This window comes from Engystomops pustulosus, chromosome 5 (assembly GCF_040894005.1).
Source record: "Engystomops pustulosus chromosome 5, aEngPut4.maternal, whole genome shotgun sequence".
Classification (NCBI taxonomy): domain Eukaryota; kingdom Metazoa; phylum Chordata; class Amphibia; order Anura; family Leptodactylidae; genus Engystomops; species Engystomops pustulosus.
The window spans coordinates 47,320,834-47,336,571 of NC_092415.1; the positions used below are offsets into that span (position 1 = coordinate 47,320,834).

The 15,738-nt window shown below is 41.3% G+C and overlaps 1 long non-coding RNA gene across 2 annotated transcripts in view; it reads right to left on the minus strand.

The window, feature by feature from the left end:
* LOC140132732 (uncharacterized) overlaps positions 1 to 15,738 on the minus strand; it is a 98,519-nt gene that overhangs the window by 82,484 nt on the left and 297 nt on the right. Inside the window, exons 1-2 of one of the 2 annotated variants that reach the window (XR_011855704.1) lie at positions 15,571 to 15,723; positions 11,758 to 11,860 (exon numbers count right to left, since the gene is read on the minus strand). This is a non-coding gene — a long non-coding RNA (uncharacterized lncRNA). Of the gene's footprint in view, positions 1 to 11,757; positions 11,861 to 15,570; positions 15,724 to 15,738 lie in introns of those variants that run through there. The other variant, XR_011855703.1, reaches the window with a different exon arrangement.

Genomic DNA, 15,738 nt, shown 5'->3' on the forward strand with positions numbered 1-15,738 from the left:
GACATACTGGTGCATGCCTTTAAAATTATGCAAATGAGCCTCAGGGGCTCAGGGCTCCATAGGTGCTCCATCATTTGCATAATTTTTACAGCTTATTAGCTTATTTTCTTAAAATCAACTGTATAGGAAGCTTAAAGAAGAGCAGATCCCTCATACCTATGGCTCACAAGCCAGGTGTGGCTCTTTTGATGGCCACATCTGGCTCGCAGACAGGGCAACTATCCAGGGGCGGACTGGCCGCTGGTGGAACAATAAAAAACCATGTTCTCACCTTTCCGACGCTCCCCTGCAGCTTCGCTACTTGATGCAGTCCGGGTGGTGGTGACAGCTCTGTGCACGCTGGTAGTTCACAGTCTATGACATTGGCAAGCAGCTGACGTATTAGTCTGTGAACCACCGACACGCTTGGAGCTGTCCCGCCGACCGGACTGCATCAAGTAGCGGAGCTGCGGGAGAGCGTCCAAAAGGTGAGTACATGCTTTTTTATTTGTATGTACTGGGATGGGGGACTGGCTGGCAGACTGTATACAGGGGGGGGGGGGCAGAAAGGCTGTATACAGGGGGGCTGTCTGTATAATGGAGGGGCTGCCTGGCTATATACTGGGGGGCACGCTGAGACCTCCACACATTGCGAAAATGAGGGGTCTGTCGGACCATTAGTCTGATGGAGTGGTGAGCGCTCTTGTTTTCGCGAGCACTGAGACCCCCACTGATCAGCAAGTTATAAGCCTAACTTTAGTTCATGGGAAAATCCCTGTAAAGGGAACTTATCATAACCCAGGCTTTTTTAGTTATAAAGAAAAGTTATAACAAAGTTTACAAGTTTCTCTTCTAGGCAGTGTCCCGTGTACCAGGGGTGTGTTGAGTGAGGAGAAGTTACCGCCCACCACCTTTGGAAAATCGATCAACAGCCAGTTTCCCAGGGTAAAAGCGGATTTGCATATCCATAAAAAGTATTGCTACATTGCTTCATTGGTTTGTAGCCATTCTTTGGTTTGTGTCCATGCATCTATTAATTGCTTCTGCAGGGAACTACTGTGTTATATACGTGGAAGGAATGTTTAATGTATTATTATATGTTGTGTAGCTCTGTGGCTGGTCTTTAGGTGCTGCCTAAAATTATGGTTTTGTTCTATCCAATTACGGTAGTAATACTATAATAATAATCTTTATTTCTATAGCGCCATCATATTCCGTAGGGTTTTACATATCATAGGGGATATATACACATAGAATAAAACATGACATAGCATGGAACAATAGGAGTGAGGTGCCTGCTTACAAGAGCTTACAGTCTATGAGGATGACGGTGGTGACACAAGAGGTAAAAAGCTTCTATAATGGTCCAGCCATTATACTTTAGCAATACTAATGTTTTTAATGATATAAAGGGAACCTGTCAGAAATATACCTAATAAACCACTACCAGTATGTTGGCAAGCAGCTGAACACCTTCCAGGTCATATTTCTTTCATGCCTCTGGGTGGTGGCATCATCCAGAAAATCAACTTTGAATTGAGATGTAAATTTGTTGTGTGAAGTCAAGGAGGTGGAGACTTTTACACTGAATTCAAGCTTTCAATGCCTCACAATGTCCCCTTCACAGTAATTGTTGGTCCTGCAGCCAGAGACAACATTAACCAGATCTCCTGAAGTCTGGTGCATGCAAGTGATGGTAGGAGGTGTTCAGAGGCAGGGAGAGCTTGACTTTTCTGTTAAACTCTCTGCCTCCTTGACTTTATACTACCAATTTACATTTCACTTCAAAGTTGATTCTCTGTGTGATGGAACCATGCTGGGCTAGGAAACTAACATGATTAGTGTAAAGTTGCTAGACAATATACTGGTAGTAGTTTATTTGGACAGTTTCTGATGACAGGTTTCCTTTAACTACATAAAGCCTTATCTTAAAATGATATAATCTCTAGTAATTTTACCAGAAGATGACTTAAGGCTATCATGCTGGTATTTATTACCAAGGTTGTACCTGATCTGATAACATTGTTTTTGCTGCTGTGGGACATTTGAATAGAGAAAAAAAGGGTTTGTAACCTGAAGCAGGGAACTGCTTGTCATAAAAACTATGGTAGGATTACATTCTACAACTCAGCCATCAATCAGATTGATGTGCAGCATATGGAATTCAGAGAAAAATATTACTTTATAAATACATTTTATAGGCCCTTTAAAAGTAGGCAGAGACAGCTGTGCCCTCGCTATTTCCTATACTGCATGTAGTAAAACAGGTTTTTATTTCCTTAGATAAGTAAATCCATTGTGTCATTTAGTTACTTTTTTAAGTCCTGCCCCATACCTAAAACATAACTTTTATTGGAGATTATAGCTATAATTGTTGCTTTTATTTAGCGGAGCTAGTGTTCTGGTTTCACCTATCACTCTTGCTTATATTAATGGTTTAAGGACCCTATTTTCATATTACATTAACAGTCAGCACGAGCTCTGACTAGGGACACGTTCTACCGGTCCCACCATTTGGAAACAAAGTGTGCGGGAGCAACCGCACACTACATTCCTAGCATATGCACATCTCGGTGCTTCTGGCTTACAGATTATAGCTAGACACCAATGTGGAGGCGGGTCGCACGTTACCTAACCTCTACAAGAAAGTGTAGTTTATGTATTTATAAACACACTTAGCTACTTTGTAGTGCATCCTCGATTGAATGTTAGATGGTCACTTACCTTAGTGACCCCTGCTGGTGGCTTATGAGGGTGATCCGTAGAGGTCCTTGACAGGTGATAGGACATATCAAATTGATCCACACCACAGCTCCATAGATTTTTAACGTTAGTCGTAGTTTACCTATCGAGTGTTATACATATTGCACAAATATACTAGCAATTTTTTATTATTCATCTCCAATAAAAGTTACATTTTAGACTAATGGGTCTCAGTGAGGTCCTTGCGGACCTTTGTTGTATTTAACTTACTTGTAAGAAATTGGACCCAGTCAATTCCTTTTTTCCACCTTTGTTCTGCCCCATAACTGGCACAGATTTCTGCCTTCGCACAGAAGAGAGAGGGTTACCTTAGTAAGATCCTTGTGCTAATGTCTAATCATGCTAGGTTAATTCAGCAGTTATGGAGAACCATTTGGTTGTGGAAGAAGTGCCTTGCTTCTTTCTATGAAAGCTCCTTTGTGGGTCCCAAGGGCTGTGCCCTGTAGCCTTGGGCATTACGGGACCACTGAAAGCACTTTCCAGGTCAGATCAATAAAGTCATCCCCCTTGCCAGTGTCAAACCTCTTTCATGATGGCCCAGATTTTTATCTATAGATTGATAATCACCACCTAATTTTGTATGACAATTTACCCATCTGAATTGTATCTGCTAGATATTATTGTAATTATTGCTGGTCCCTTTGAAGTCCCCACTGCTCAGTCCTATGAGGTCCTTTACTTTAATCAAGGGAACATTTTTTAGTGTCCAAAATACAGACACTTCTAGAAATGATAACAGATAACGGAGAGATAAGTCTTTAACTACAACAAGTGCTGCTGGTTTTTCCCCTTTCTAGACTGCTGTAAAGTGAAGTTGTCATTTATCTTTTTTAAGGCATATTAGTATATAAAGGAAATTTCCATTTTCTTATAATAGTGTGGATGTGCCGGCCCCACTTTATAAGCTCTAATATATATATTTATATAAATATACTCCACATCCACAGTAAGACCATAACTGGTCTCTAAATATATCTACCAATATGACTACACAACCCTTTGGTTTTTGCTTACCCTGCGTATTAGACACTCTTTAGAGTCCCATTCACATGCTTATTGACCATACAGTTTCTAGACTTTCAAGCACACCGTACAATAACCAAAAATTTACTCCAGTTAATGGAATCTGTGGTATCAGATTGCTTTATTGGTAGCAACATCGTCATCTTTCTGACCCTCACTCCTGTTGTTCCATATGACTGTTTGTACTCTGTAATGTAATATTTTATTTGTATATGTCCCCTATGATTTGTAAAGCTTAATAATGGTTATTATTGTTACAAATACTTCATGGTTTTGCTCACTTAATATTCTTCTTGTTATAGATACAAATTACAGTATTTGAGCATTAAAAAAACTTTATCAGCATTGTTATCCTCTCTCTCTCGCCCAGTGGTTACATACAATCGTGTATGAATATCTTGATCGCACACCTTACGAAAATGGTTGCCTGGGATAGGGATCCGACCACATATAACATAACATAAAGATTAATAAGAATAACTCCTCGAGTGCCAGGATTATTTGTCTATACTTTACATGGGTTCCCTCAGCAACCACCAGACTCTTGTATGGTTGTACAACCTGTTTTAGGCCCACACTGTCAAGGGTTCCTTTTCTTCAATCCCCTTCTAAGTTCACTCCATAAGGTCTTGATCTATGACAACACCAAATAGGTAATTTGACTCTTCGATATGCCATTCCTCACAGCTTCTCCTTAATGCCAACATTGCTGGGACATCTTGTAACATGGCCATACCTATTACTAGTATCCCGCAGGTCATTACTCATTCCTTTGAGGCCATGGCAGATCCTCCCTCCATAACCGACACCACCTGGGTCAGCCATGCTCTTGGCCTACCTCAATTTAGCAACCTAGTTTATCTATAGCTAGCCTAGATAGTCCATCATCAAGTGAACAACGTTCTGTCTCTATGATGACTCTCTGATCCTCTTCAGGGGTTCATCTGAATACTCCAGGTAACCCACAGCATAGCTTTCTGCAGACCACAATCAATTTCCCTTAGCTCAATCCACCTTGTTGTTCCTAATGCTCCCAATTGTTGGAATAGACCCCTGACCTAACTGCAATAAGGCATACATTGTTAAAGAACACCTGTCATCAGGTCTCTGTCACTAGTCCTGTCACCACTACCTGTTGGAGCAGCTCACAAGGATCCATCACAGCCTTTATCTCGTCAATTCATACATTATTCATTGTAAAATCATCTATTCTTTATTATGTAAATGAGGCTGGTCACATGGTAAGAGGCAGTGATGTCACCCTTGTTACCCCTCCCCTCTCCTCCCCCTGCTCATGTCTGTGTGTAATGTATAGTAAAGCATGGCTAGTGTGAGTGCTGTACCTGCTGATATGCTGCATCCTCCTAATACACATGTGTGAGACACAGACATCAGCTACACATGAATCTGACATGTTCTGCTATAACTTGGCTGACTGGAGCTGTTGTATCTCTCCTATATACACACAGGATATACACACAGGCTGCAGGGGGTGCCAGCACCAGGAAGCACATGGAGGAGCCAATACACCATTATACCTCACACCATTATACAGGCTGTCAGTCATGTGTAAAGGAGTATCTCATAGACACACAGGCTGCACGGGGCGCCAGCACCAGGAAGCACATGGAGGAGCCATGACACCATTATACCTTACATCCTTATACAGTTTGTCAGTCAAGCACTGGGGGTGTGGCTGTGCCTCCCACTCATGAATAAGCTGGACAGCTTGAATATGATAATGACTCATTGGACATCTCACAGATCATTTGCATACAGCTTTAAGACCTCATTGCTTAGGTTTACAGGCATGTAGAGAGACAATGTAGGGATAGAGGCAATGCTCTCTAATGGCAGTTTATGAAAATATATTTAGTTTAGGGGGTTTTCTCTCTTCCATTAAATCAAAAGGCATACGGAATATAAAAAATCCCTTGACTGTCCATAAAATTGATTTGACCATTGACTTAAACTGTTCACAAATCTTAATGTTGAATTTATAGTCATGTTGTAATTCTCAAATTTGCTCTAGAAAAATGGCAGCTGAATCTGGTTTGACGCTATAGGCAAACATAAAGTTAAAGTAGTTTTTACATGAAACTCAATATAAAGTAAGAATGTAAAAAAAGAGAACCAAAAATGTATACAACGAGCAGTCGTAACAATGAGTTATTGCAGTTTACAGCTGTCTTTACTTACGTTTCCTCAAGGGGCTCTAATCTGTATTTTATTCGTATCACCACTTTTTCTTCCAGTTTCCTTCCACTCACGAGCATGTTTGAGCTCTGTGTGACCTCTCTAGTCATTCCATTTATAGAATACAAAACTTGGTTCTTCTTTAAGAACATTTCAACTCAATATGAGAAATTCGCCAAATATTCATAAATCATAATCCCTATGGTGCTTTATATTACGTTTGGTAGAACCTGGGGGGCCTAGATGTAACATCTGGAATACAGACCCTAACCCCCCATATGAAGGGGTCTTAAAACTAATAATCAAAGTATGGTAACTTTATTTCTTTTTTATAGAAATTTGTCATATAATTATATCTCTACTTGCTGCAGCCATATTGGTTAATACTTTCGATATGGAGCATATGTTTTCTCTGTTGTATTACTCCTGCTAAGTGTTACATATTGGGGGCTCCCTCTTCACAACCAATCCTCTTAGTGATGGGTCTGAGGGGACACATTCCCTTGACAAGCAACATCATAACACCCAGTTCTCAGCACATCTTTGGAGTAGGCGAGCCAAACTTCAGACTTTGATATCAACTCCTTCATACTGACTTTATAAGCATAGATACTTTTCCAGCAATCTCTCCTGGCTGAAGTATAAATGTGCTGGTAGACAGGTCAGACAACTGTCAAGAGCATAAAAAATAGAAACAAACAAAAAAAAGGTTCAGCTCACCATTCTTAATTGCTGACAGAACAAACAGCCGATGCCCGGACGTGCTGTGCGGGGACCAGTGATGAATCCAACAGTAGAAAAAAGGAAGGTCCAGCATCCAGGCAATATATGGTAACATAAAAATCCACTTTATTAGAAAAAATTAAAAACATAGAGATGTCCTATGATTCTGGCGTGTTTCATCCGTTCACGGTCCTAAACACATCAGAATCCTGTTAATGGGGGCAGCACGGTGGCTGAGTGAGTAGCACTTCTGCCTTGCAGCACTGGAGTCCTGGGTTCTAGTCTCACCCAAATCAGCATCTGCAAAGAGTTTGTATGTTCTCTCCGTGTTTGCATGGGTTTCCTCCCACACTCCAAAACATACTGCTAGGTTGTTTAGATTATGAGCCCCATGGAGACAGGGACCAATTTGACATGCTTTGTGCAGCGCTGCGTAATATGTGTGCGCTATATAAATAATAATTATTAATATTATAGAATGTCACTATGTTTTTAAATTTTTTTTAATAAAGTGAATTTTTACATTACCATATATTGCCTGGACCTTCTTTTTTCTACTGTCGAGAACATAATTGACAATATACATAAACAATCTCTAGCGAAGAAAAAGGAAACTTTGTCTATAGTTGGAAGTATTCATTAAACATAACTTTGCAGATACCGATGAAGATTAATCCTGGCTAAAAGAACATCTGGAGCTTCTTGAAGATTACAGCAAGACAGATCCAATGTTGTAGCCACATTACAAAGATAACTGGGGCTTGAGAAAGTGATTTTCCATGGAAGTGAGGAAAGTTAGACAGTAACCAGAAAAGCTTCTCAAATTTGGGGGAAAAAAACTAAAAACTTCCTCAGAAACAGACCACAAAACAGAGTGCATTTGCCACTTGAGACAGAAGACTCCAGTCAGAGGACACCAGGCAATTTGTGGATGTGCAGATAATGATAGAAGCTTTTTATGAAAAACTTTCACAACTGACCAGGCAAAGCAAAAGACAGAAGGTGTAGGAGCCTTGGCTTGATAAAATATAGCATGTATTTTATGGCATAATTAGGTCCGAGGTGTGAACTACCAGATTAGACCCCCTCTAGAACTGCAAGAGCAAACACTCAACTCTGTCTATTACGGTTGAAGCGCTATATTATACCAGCACCCCTTTATTTGGGTGGGCAGCATGTAATGCTACATTTCCCCTGCATGCAGCAGTCCACATTTACTGAAGCCCCTGTGGCAGTTTTCTGTCTGACTTTGCACATTCAATTTAGTGCAAACTGCACTATAACCGCTGCGACACAAAATTGTACACTGAAAGGGGCGCTCCACTGCACATTTGGACAGTGCAAAACATATATCATGCAGAGTCAAAAAGAATTGGGTTGCAGGCTCTTTGTTAAAGGTGCAGCGAAAAAAAAAAAGGTTTGTTCACTCTGTCCAAGCAGTGCATTGAGCTCCAGGTTCATGAAGAACATGAGAGACATTTCATGGATCTGTCGCACACTGCACCCTCTACAGTCAAGCTGCGCATAGTGCTGCTTGCACCAGCTTTGATAAATGTGGGCCAGTGTGTGGCTTTAGACAAGAAGAAGATCTGGTACCGAACTATAATGCATTATGGAAGGTAAGCCAAAATCATGCCAAAGTTTTAGCAAATATTTCCAGTGCCCATGAAGATAACTCATAGGTGGCATAAATGTGTAAGATGTTCTACTGTACGGACACATTGGTACATATTTTGTAGAGATGGCATTCGTGAAGATTTATTCTCCGTCTCTACCATTAAAGGGGTATTCCTATATGGTATGGTCAGGCAGATTCCTCTCTCATGAACAGCTTCTCTCGTACTGCAGGGGGGAGGGGCAGCACCTCTACAGATAAGAAAAAGGGGGTTATATATCATATGCTAGCGCTTGTTCACCGGTTTATGATAGCCCCGCTGCTGCTCCGGCACAGGCAACTACATAAAGAGGCTTCGGCTGAGTATCGGGAGCATTTATCTCTATGCTAGGCCCTGCTTGGTGTAGAAATAAATGCAGCCAGCGAATTTTCACATATTAAAATTCACCCGCTGCAGCAAGTATGCAGGAACCCCACGCCAGCCCACTCCCTGCCAGCCACACCATTCCCCCCTTTACGTCCCCTGGCATGAAGGTGGCGGATTGGGGAAAATAATCGTGATTTTTAGCTATAAGCTAGCATTTGCCATTGTTTCAGGGCTTCTACACCCCCTCTGAAGCTCTGATAAATATCCCCCAATGTCTTGATCCGAAGGGAGGGAGGCATAGAAGGGCTGACTGTTTGTTTTATAGGTGAGGTAACACAGCTGAGTTTGTCATTGTGTCTTATATCCATCCCATGGCTCTAATCTGTTTTATCTCTCTTTTTCTATATGTCAATATTAGTAGAATCTTCAGAAACTAAATTAAAATGTAGATAAACCCTGGACCCTGATAATCTAAGCACACTGTCAGCACACAGCATCTCATAGCACAGAGGAATCATGAAGTGTCTGCTCAGCTAGTGCCCACTTACACTGCTGAATCTTACACTGACCAGTCTGAGGATTGATAGGACCAGAAACAGCTTTAACTGTAACCTCTTTAAGGGGACTAAGGTAATTGAATTAAATATACACAAGTTTTATTAAGAAACTGCAGGACTAAGGATCTATGCTGAAATGTTATTCAGTGTCAGGCTTATTTATTTTAATTTTACAGTAATTTTACTGACAAAACTTTGACACGTTGTGCAGGAGCACTACCCCCCACCATGTGCTGAAACTTCCCCTACTGCAGTGAGATTACATGAGGCACTGGGAGGGGGAAGTCCTGAATAATCAGGGGGAGGGGAGACAGGGTTACAACCTGTGAATCTGCAGCATGGAGGGGCTCTGGGAACCACCCAAGAGCCCTAGTGACTCATTAGCATAATTTCAAAAGTGGATTTTAGAACCAAGGAGGCTTTTCATCGTGGGAAAACACGGTGTCATTACTATAGAGGATCTATGCTCTAACGGTATGTGTAAAACATTTGAGGAATTGAGTAACACCTATCAATTACCACAGGCATGGTTCTACCAATACCTCCAGTCGCGACATGCATACGACACTCAGAACCATGCAAGTCCAATAATACTAGGGCCTTGTGGAGCCCTTAATAGAGCATTGACGACCACTACAACCAAAGGACTGATCTACTTTTATAATGTTGTTTTGTTGAACAAATCCCTGGGTGACACACAGATTAAAAGCCGCATTTTTGTTTGTTATTGCATTTTGCTAGTTTAATGATCCATGCTTTGGAAGATATTTCTTGAGTCTGTTGTACTTCACATTTGTGGGACAATGTAGGCCATGCTTGGCCGATTTTACACATATTGCCCTATGAAGTCTACATGACTGAGTGTAATGCAAAGGTATTGTTTGTAATTGTTTATGCTATAAAAACAATAAAAATAAGTTTGATTAAAAAAAAAAAAGGATTCCATGGATAACAAATATAAGCCCTGGATCTATGAGTAAGTGCCCCTGGTCTATCACGCTTTTCTCATGGTAGATTTCTAAGTTCATTTTACCCCAAGCAAGTTTGATTGCTCCCAATCCAGCCACTATCTGCTCCTGCCTAAAAATACAAACTAATCCCTAATCTACAAACTAAATTATTCCTCTATACCCCATACACAAGGATTTAAGGCTGTTGAATATTTTTGGAATTTACTGGGTTATCAGTATCCTTCAGATTCTCATATTTCAGCTGACATATTAATAAATCTACGGCAAATGTTTCACCGTCTGGATTTAATTAGAAAAATAAGCATGGCACCGCATCGGTATATGATCCGCCATGTTATTGGACAGCACTTCCCAGCTAAATCTTTTACAAATCAACATTAAAATGTAAGTAAATGGCTCCTGCTGATCAGTATGTTACACCACTGTCTCCCTATGTCTTTGAGGGGAAAATGAACCCTGATAATTATTACTATTAACATTAATAATAGTTATATTTCCTGCTATCCGACTCCTCTCATGACTCTATGGATCGGGATGATGTATTCACTCTGCCTGTGAGTGTGATCAGGCGACATAGCAAAGCATGGATGGGAGAACACAGGCGCTGGTGATGACGCATTTATGCCGAGCACCGGAGTGAACTGCTCTCCTTTATTAGCTTATTATTTGCTGCTCTAATGGGTTTCTGCAAGTAAATATAGTGGGTGCAGTAGTTCCTGATATTGCAGATAATAAAATTTTGAAGGTTTACAAAAACTGGGTCCTCTACAACTGCACTGGAATTGCATCAATTACCCAAAAATTCACATTCCATTTTTCAAGTGTTCAGTATCAGAATGGTGATCAATATCAGACTGAAAGGGGGTCCTGCCCTCAGTGGCTCCCTGTGCTTCATGATGGTCCATCTGCCTCCCATCTAGTGGAGGTGGTTGCAGGACTCAGCACCAGCGCTGAGAGTCGGACTCCCATCAATAGGATTTTGAAGGCAATTGCCAAGAAAAGGCCATCAAGGCCCAAAACAGAGACATACCTAGGAGAGGCAGGGCCCCATAACAGACTTCTAAATGGGGCCCCGTTCCCACTTAAGAAATATACATACAGGCAGGCAGAATAATATCTGTGAAATGTTACATTTTTGTTAATAACAGTGAATTAGAGAATGTGTTATTTTGTTATCCTGAGTACAGGCAGTCCCTGGGTTACGTACAAGATAGGGTCTGTAGGTTTGTTCTTAAGTTGAGTTTGTATGTAAGTCGGAACTGTATATTTTATCATTGTAATCCCAGCCAGAACTTTTTTGGTCTCTGTGACAATTGGATTTTAAAAATGTTGAGTTGTCATAAGAATCAATATTATCACTAAAGCTTCATTACAGACACATTGTAGCCTAGGACTAAAGTACAATAAATTACCAATATCCAGAGGTCCGTTTGTAACTAGGGGTCGTATGTAAGTCGAGTGTTCTTAAGTAGGGGACCGCCTGTATTTGTATACTCACACATGCAAGTTATAATCACACATTTATACACTCATATATAGACACATAGGGGCACATTTACATACCCGGCCCCGTCACGATCCCACCGTGCGTTGTCTAAGATCGTGCTCCCGATATCCTGCATATGTCGCTTCCGCGCTGAGGTCCGCCGAGTTCACCTTCTTCTTCCTGGTGCAAGAAGAAGGTGAATGAGAAGTGATCTTGCAACACAATTTGTTTTTTAAACTCTGTCGCGTGCAAGCAGACACCGATGCGCCACAATCCAATCATGTGCGCCAAAAACCTGGGGCAATTAGGCGTAAAACGGAAATATTCGGGAAACCCCACGAAAGTGCGGCGTTTGGACTCTTAGTAAATGAGCCCCATACAGTATATACAGACACCTTATACACATACAACAAATATACATCACAAATATGTTATATACATATTATACTGTACGATGTGCAGCATAATACGTATATAATGATGCACATCCTCCACTCTTCAGTGTGCCAGGTTGGATGCCGGGGTCCCCTGACACCGCAGGCCTCATAGCAGCTGCTATGGCTGCTACCGCTGTAGTTACGCCCCTGCCCCCAAAATACCTATAGGCCTGGGACAACATGTATGACATTCAAGATGATGTTTAGCAAACAGAATGGAAAATAAGATGTTTTTTATGGTCTGGTAGATTCCCTTCTAACATCTTCAATAGCAGACTTAGTTCTGTAATATAATCCTTTTAGGCAATCTATCCTGCTTTACGAAGCAAAAAAGTTGATGTGACTCCTCGGTACTACTATGTGATTACAAAATAACTGTATGCACTTCTTCAGCCTCTGCTAACCAAGTGACATGACAGGATCAGCTTCAGTCTGTGAATGAGAAGTGTTTGTGAACAGGATTTCTGGAGCTCCTTATAGCTCCTCTCCTTATAGAGCTGTAAATGTCACTACTCAATATATGAGCGCCACCTAGTGATCAAGTTAATCATTTCTCACCTTCAATCCCAATTTTATTAATAATGAGAAGTGGTTTTGTGTACATCTCACAGCGTCCCAGCAACAGACCCTGGGAAACTTGGTACATGATGATCCCCATAATCCTTCCAAAATTTGTCACAGTCGAATGCAGCTAAAAAATTAGGGTCATTAAATCAGAACCCGTCCCTGTATCCCTTACAGGTTCATTTGTATACCCAGAAGATTCCTGCGTTATTTTATGGGTTTGTGGCAATGGCTACATGGCTTTGGTTTGGGAGTTATAAGAGAGGAACACATGGAGAAAAAAACCACACTGTAATAAAGGACAACAACAGAGCCTAAAAGCCCCTCTGTTATACCCAGGACAGTTATTTTACAGACCAAAAAAGTTTTTTGCTTTTACCGGTATCTCTGTTTTATCTTTTTGTTGCAGCAGATATAGTAGTGTTTCCAATTTTTAGGAACATCTTGAATATTCTGGAAGTGAAACACCATCCTTCATGTAAGGTCGGGTCTCCTGTGGCCATAGCCCCAGCCACAACCCTTCCACATAGCAAGTCACTATGAGGGCGTTTATTCATTTTGGCACAGGGTGGCGCTAGAACCGCGCTATATTTTTCAGTAAGATGTAAGTTTGTGGTGCAAGGGATTAATGAATTGGCAGTACGCATAGACGTGGCTTTGGCCGTCTGCTGGGAGCCAAGGGCAGAAGATGACCCTGGAGCTGCGGGGAGAAGAGGAGCGTCGAAGGTGACTATACAGTTTTTTTTAATTACCATGGGGGCTGAGCACATCACTGTGGGGGGTGGGCTGGGCACATCACTATGGGGGCTGTGCTGAGCATGGCGCATCACTGTGGGGGGTGGGTATGGCAGGGCACATCACTATGAGGGCTGCGCTGGGCACATCGCTAAGGGGGCTAAGGACATTACCATGGGGGCTGAGCACATCACTGTGGGGGGTGGGCACATCACTATGTGGGCTACGCTGGGAATATCACTACGAGGGCTGGGCACATCACTATGGAGGCTGGGCTAGGGACATTACTACAGGTGCTAGCAGGGGCGTAACTAAGAGAGGCTGGGCCCCATAGCAGATTTCTGCATGGGGCCCCCTTCCCCATAAAAAATATATAAATATTTAGGCGGCATTCACATAAACATATGCCCGCCTGGCTATAGCCTGGCAGGCACATGTCTGGAGTGCTGGAGAGGTGATCGCGGCTCACCCCTCCACTCTCCATAGAGAATAGAGTCGCATGGTCGTTGTTACGGCCATAGATAGATCAGGCTCCATCTCTTTTGCGGACATGGCTCAAAACAGTGAGTACTCGTTGTGCTCACTGTACCGAAGCACTATAGATGCCTGTGAGGCAAATTTGCAGCCAGATATACGTCCCTCACACGTACTTGTAAATGTACCCTTACACAGACATGTTTATACAACTACACACATTTATACACTCCTATATACGTACATTTATATACACACATATAAATTTCTACACTCGTATATTCACACCTATATACATACAAGTATACACTTATACACACACACATTTATGCAATCTGTTACACTATATATACAAACTCATAAAGTATATACACACATACTGAATATAAACATCACATATACTGCATACACATTATATACTATATATATATATATATATATATATATATATATTAAACACACTTACAGTATACACTGACTATATATACACATACATGCAGCATAAAAACTCCATGTGCACACATGCTACATATACATACAGCATATACAAACACATACGGGAAATACACACACAGATTCAGTATATAGATCATTTACATACATACCATATACATAGCAAAAACACACACATACATCATATATGTGCATATATTTAAATGCCTATATAAATATGTGCATGTATAAATACAGTAGATGCATATATACACTGCATATACTCAAGGAAAATACAAACAGCACACAAAAGTAGAGAGTAGCGGGTGCAAGCTCAATAGGACCAGGCCCTAGGCCAGTGATGGCGAACCTTTTGGAGACCGACTGCCAAAACTACAACCAAAATCCACTTATTTCCCCGTGAAGTGCCAACATGGCGTTTTAAGCAGTATCTTATTGCTACCTGTTCTTCCACATCTTTCAATTGTATCGCCCCCCCTGAGGCCACCAATACAGTTGAAAGAAGGAGGGCACATTCATACTCTCGTTGTAGCTTCTCTCCAGGGTCTCTCTGTACAGGAAGAACGGTGGCTCTAGCAGGAGGACCTCCAAAGATATTGCAGTTCTGTCAACACCTTCTCACTTTTCCCGCAGTTCCTAACAGCCAATGAAGTGTTGCTTTAAAATAGCGCTGAGAGCAGCATCTCTAAAGTTGCCTGGGACTTGGTGGATTTGGTCCTATTTGGTGAACTCTGTCCTGAGGTGATGGTCTGAGTGCCCACAGAAATGGCTCCAAGTGCCACCTCTGGCACCCGTGCCATAGGTTCGCCACCACTGCCCTAGGCCTAGGGCCTTCAATATATAATCACGAATACAGGCAGCACTCCAAGACGTCCAGCATTAGGTGAAAAAAATGTTCTTCTTTATTCCATGTTTGAAAAAGGCTCCTAGCGAGCCAAAATGTGGCTGTACTTTGTTGTACTTTTTAAACATGGAATAAAAAAGAACATTTTTTTCACCTAATGCTGGACGTCTTGGAGTGCTGCCTATTTTCGTGATTATACACAGATATATGCATATATACACACAGTATATACAAATATACACAGATATATGCATATATACACACAGTATATACAAATATACACAGATATATGCATATATACACACAGTATATACAAATATACACAGATATATGCATATATACACACAGTATATACAAATATACACAGATATATGCATATATACATTTTAATGTAGTCTGAAGAACAATCTGCCTCATGTGAACGGATCCTTATTCTGCAGTCTGCGTTATATGTCGAATGAATTGGTGCCAGGACATAAGTTATGACTAATGGATAACACTCGGTGTTTAGGGGCTAGCCTTCCCTTCACCGTCCCCCGTGTTGTGTATGG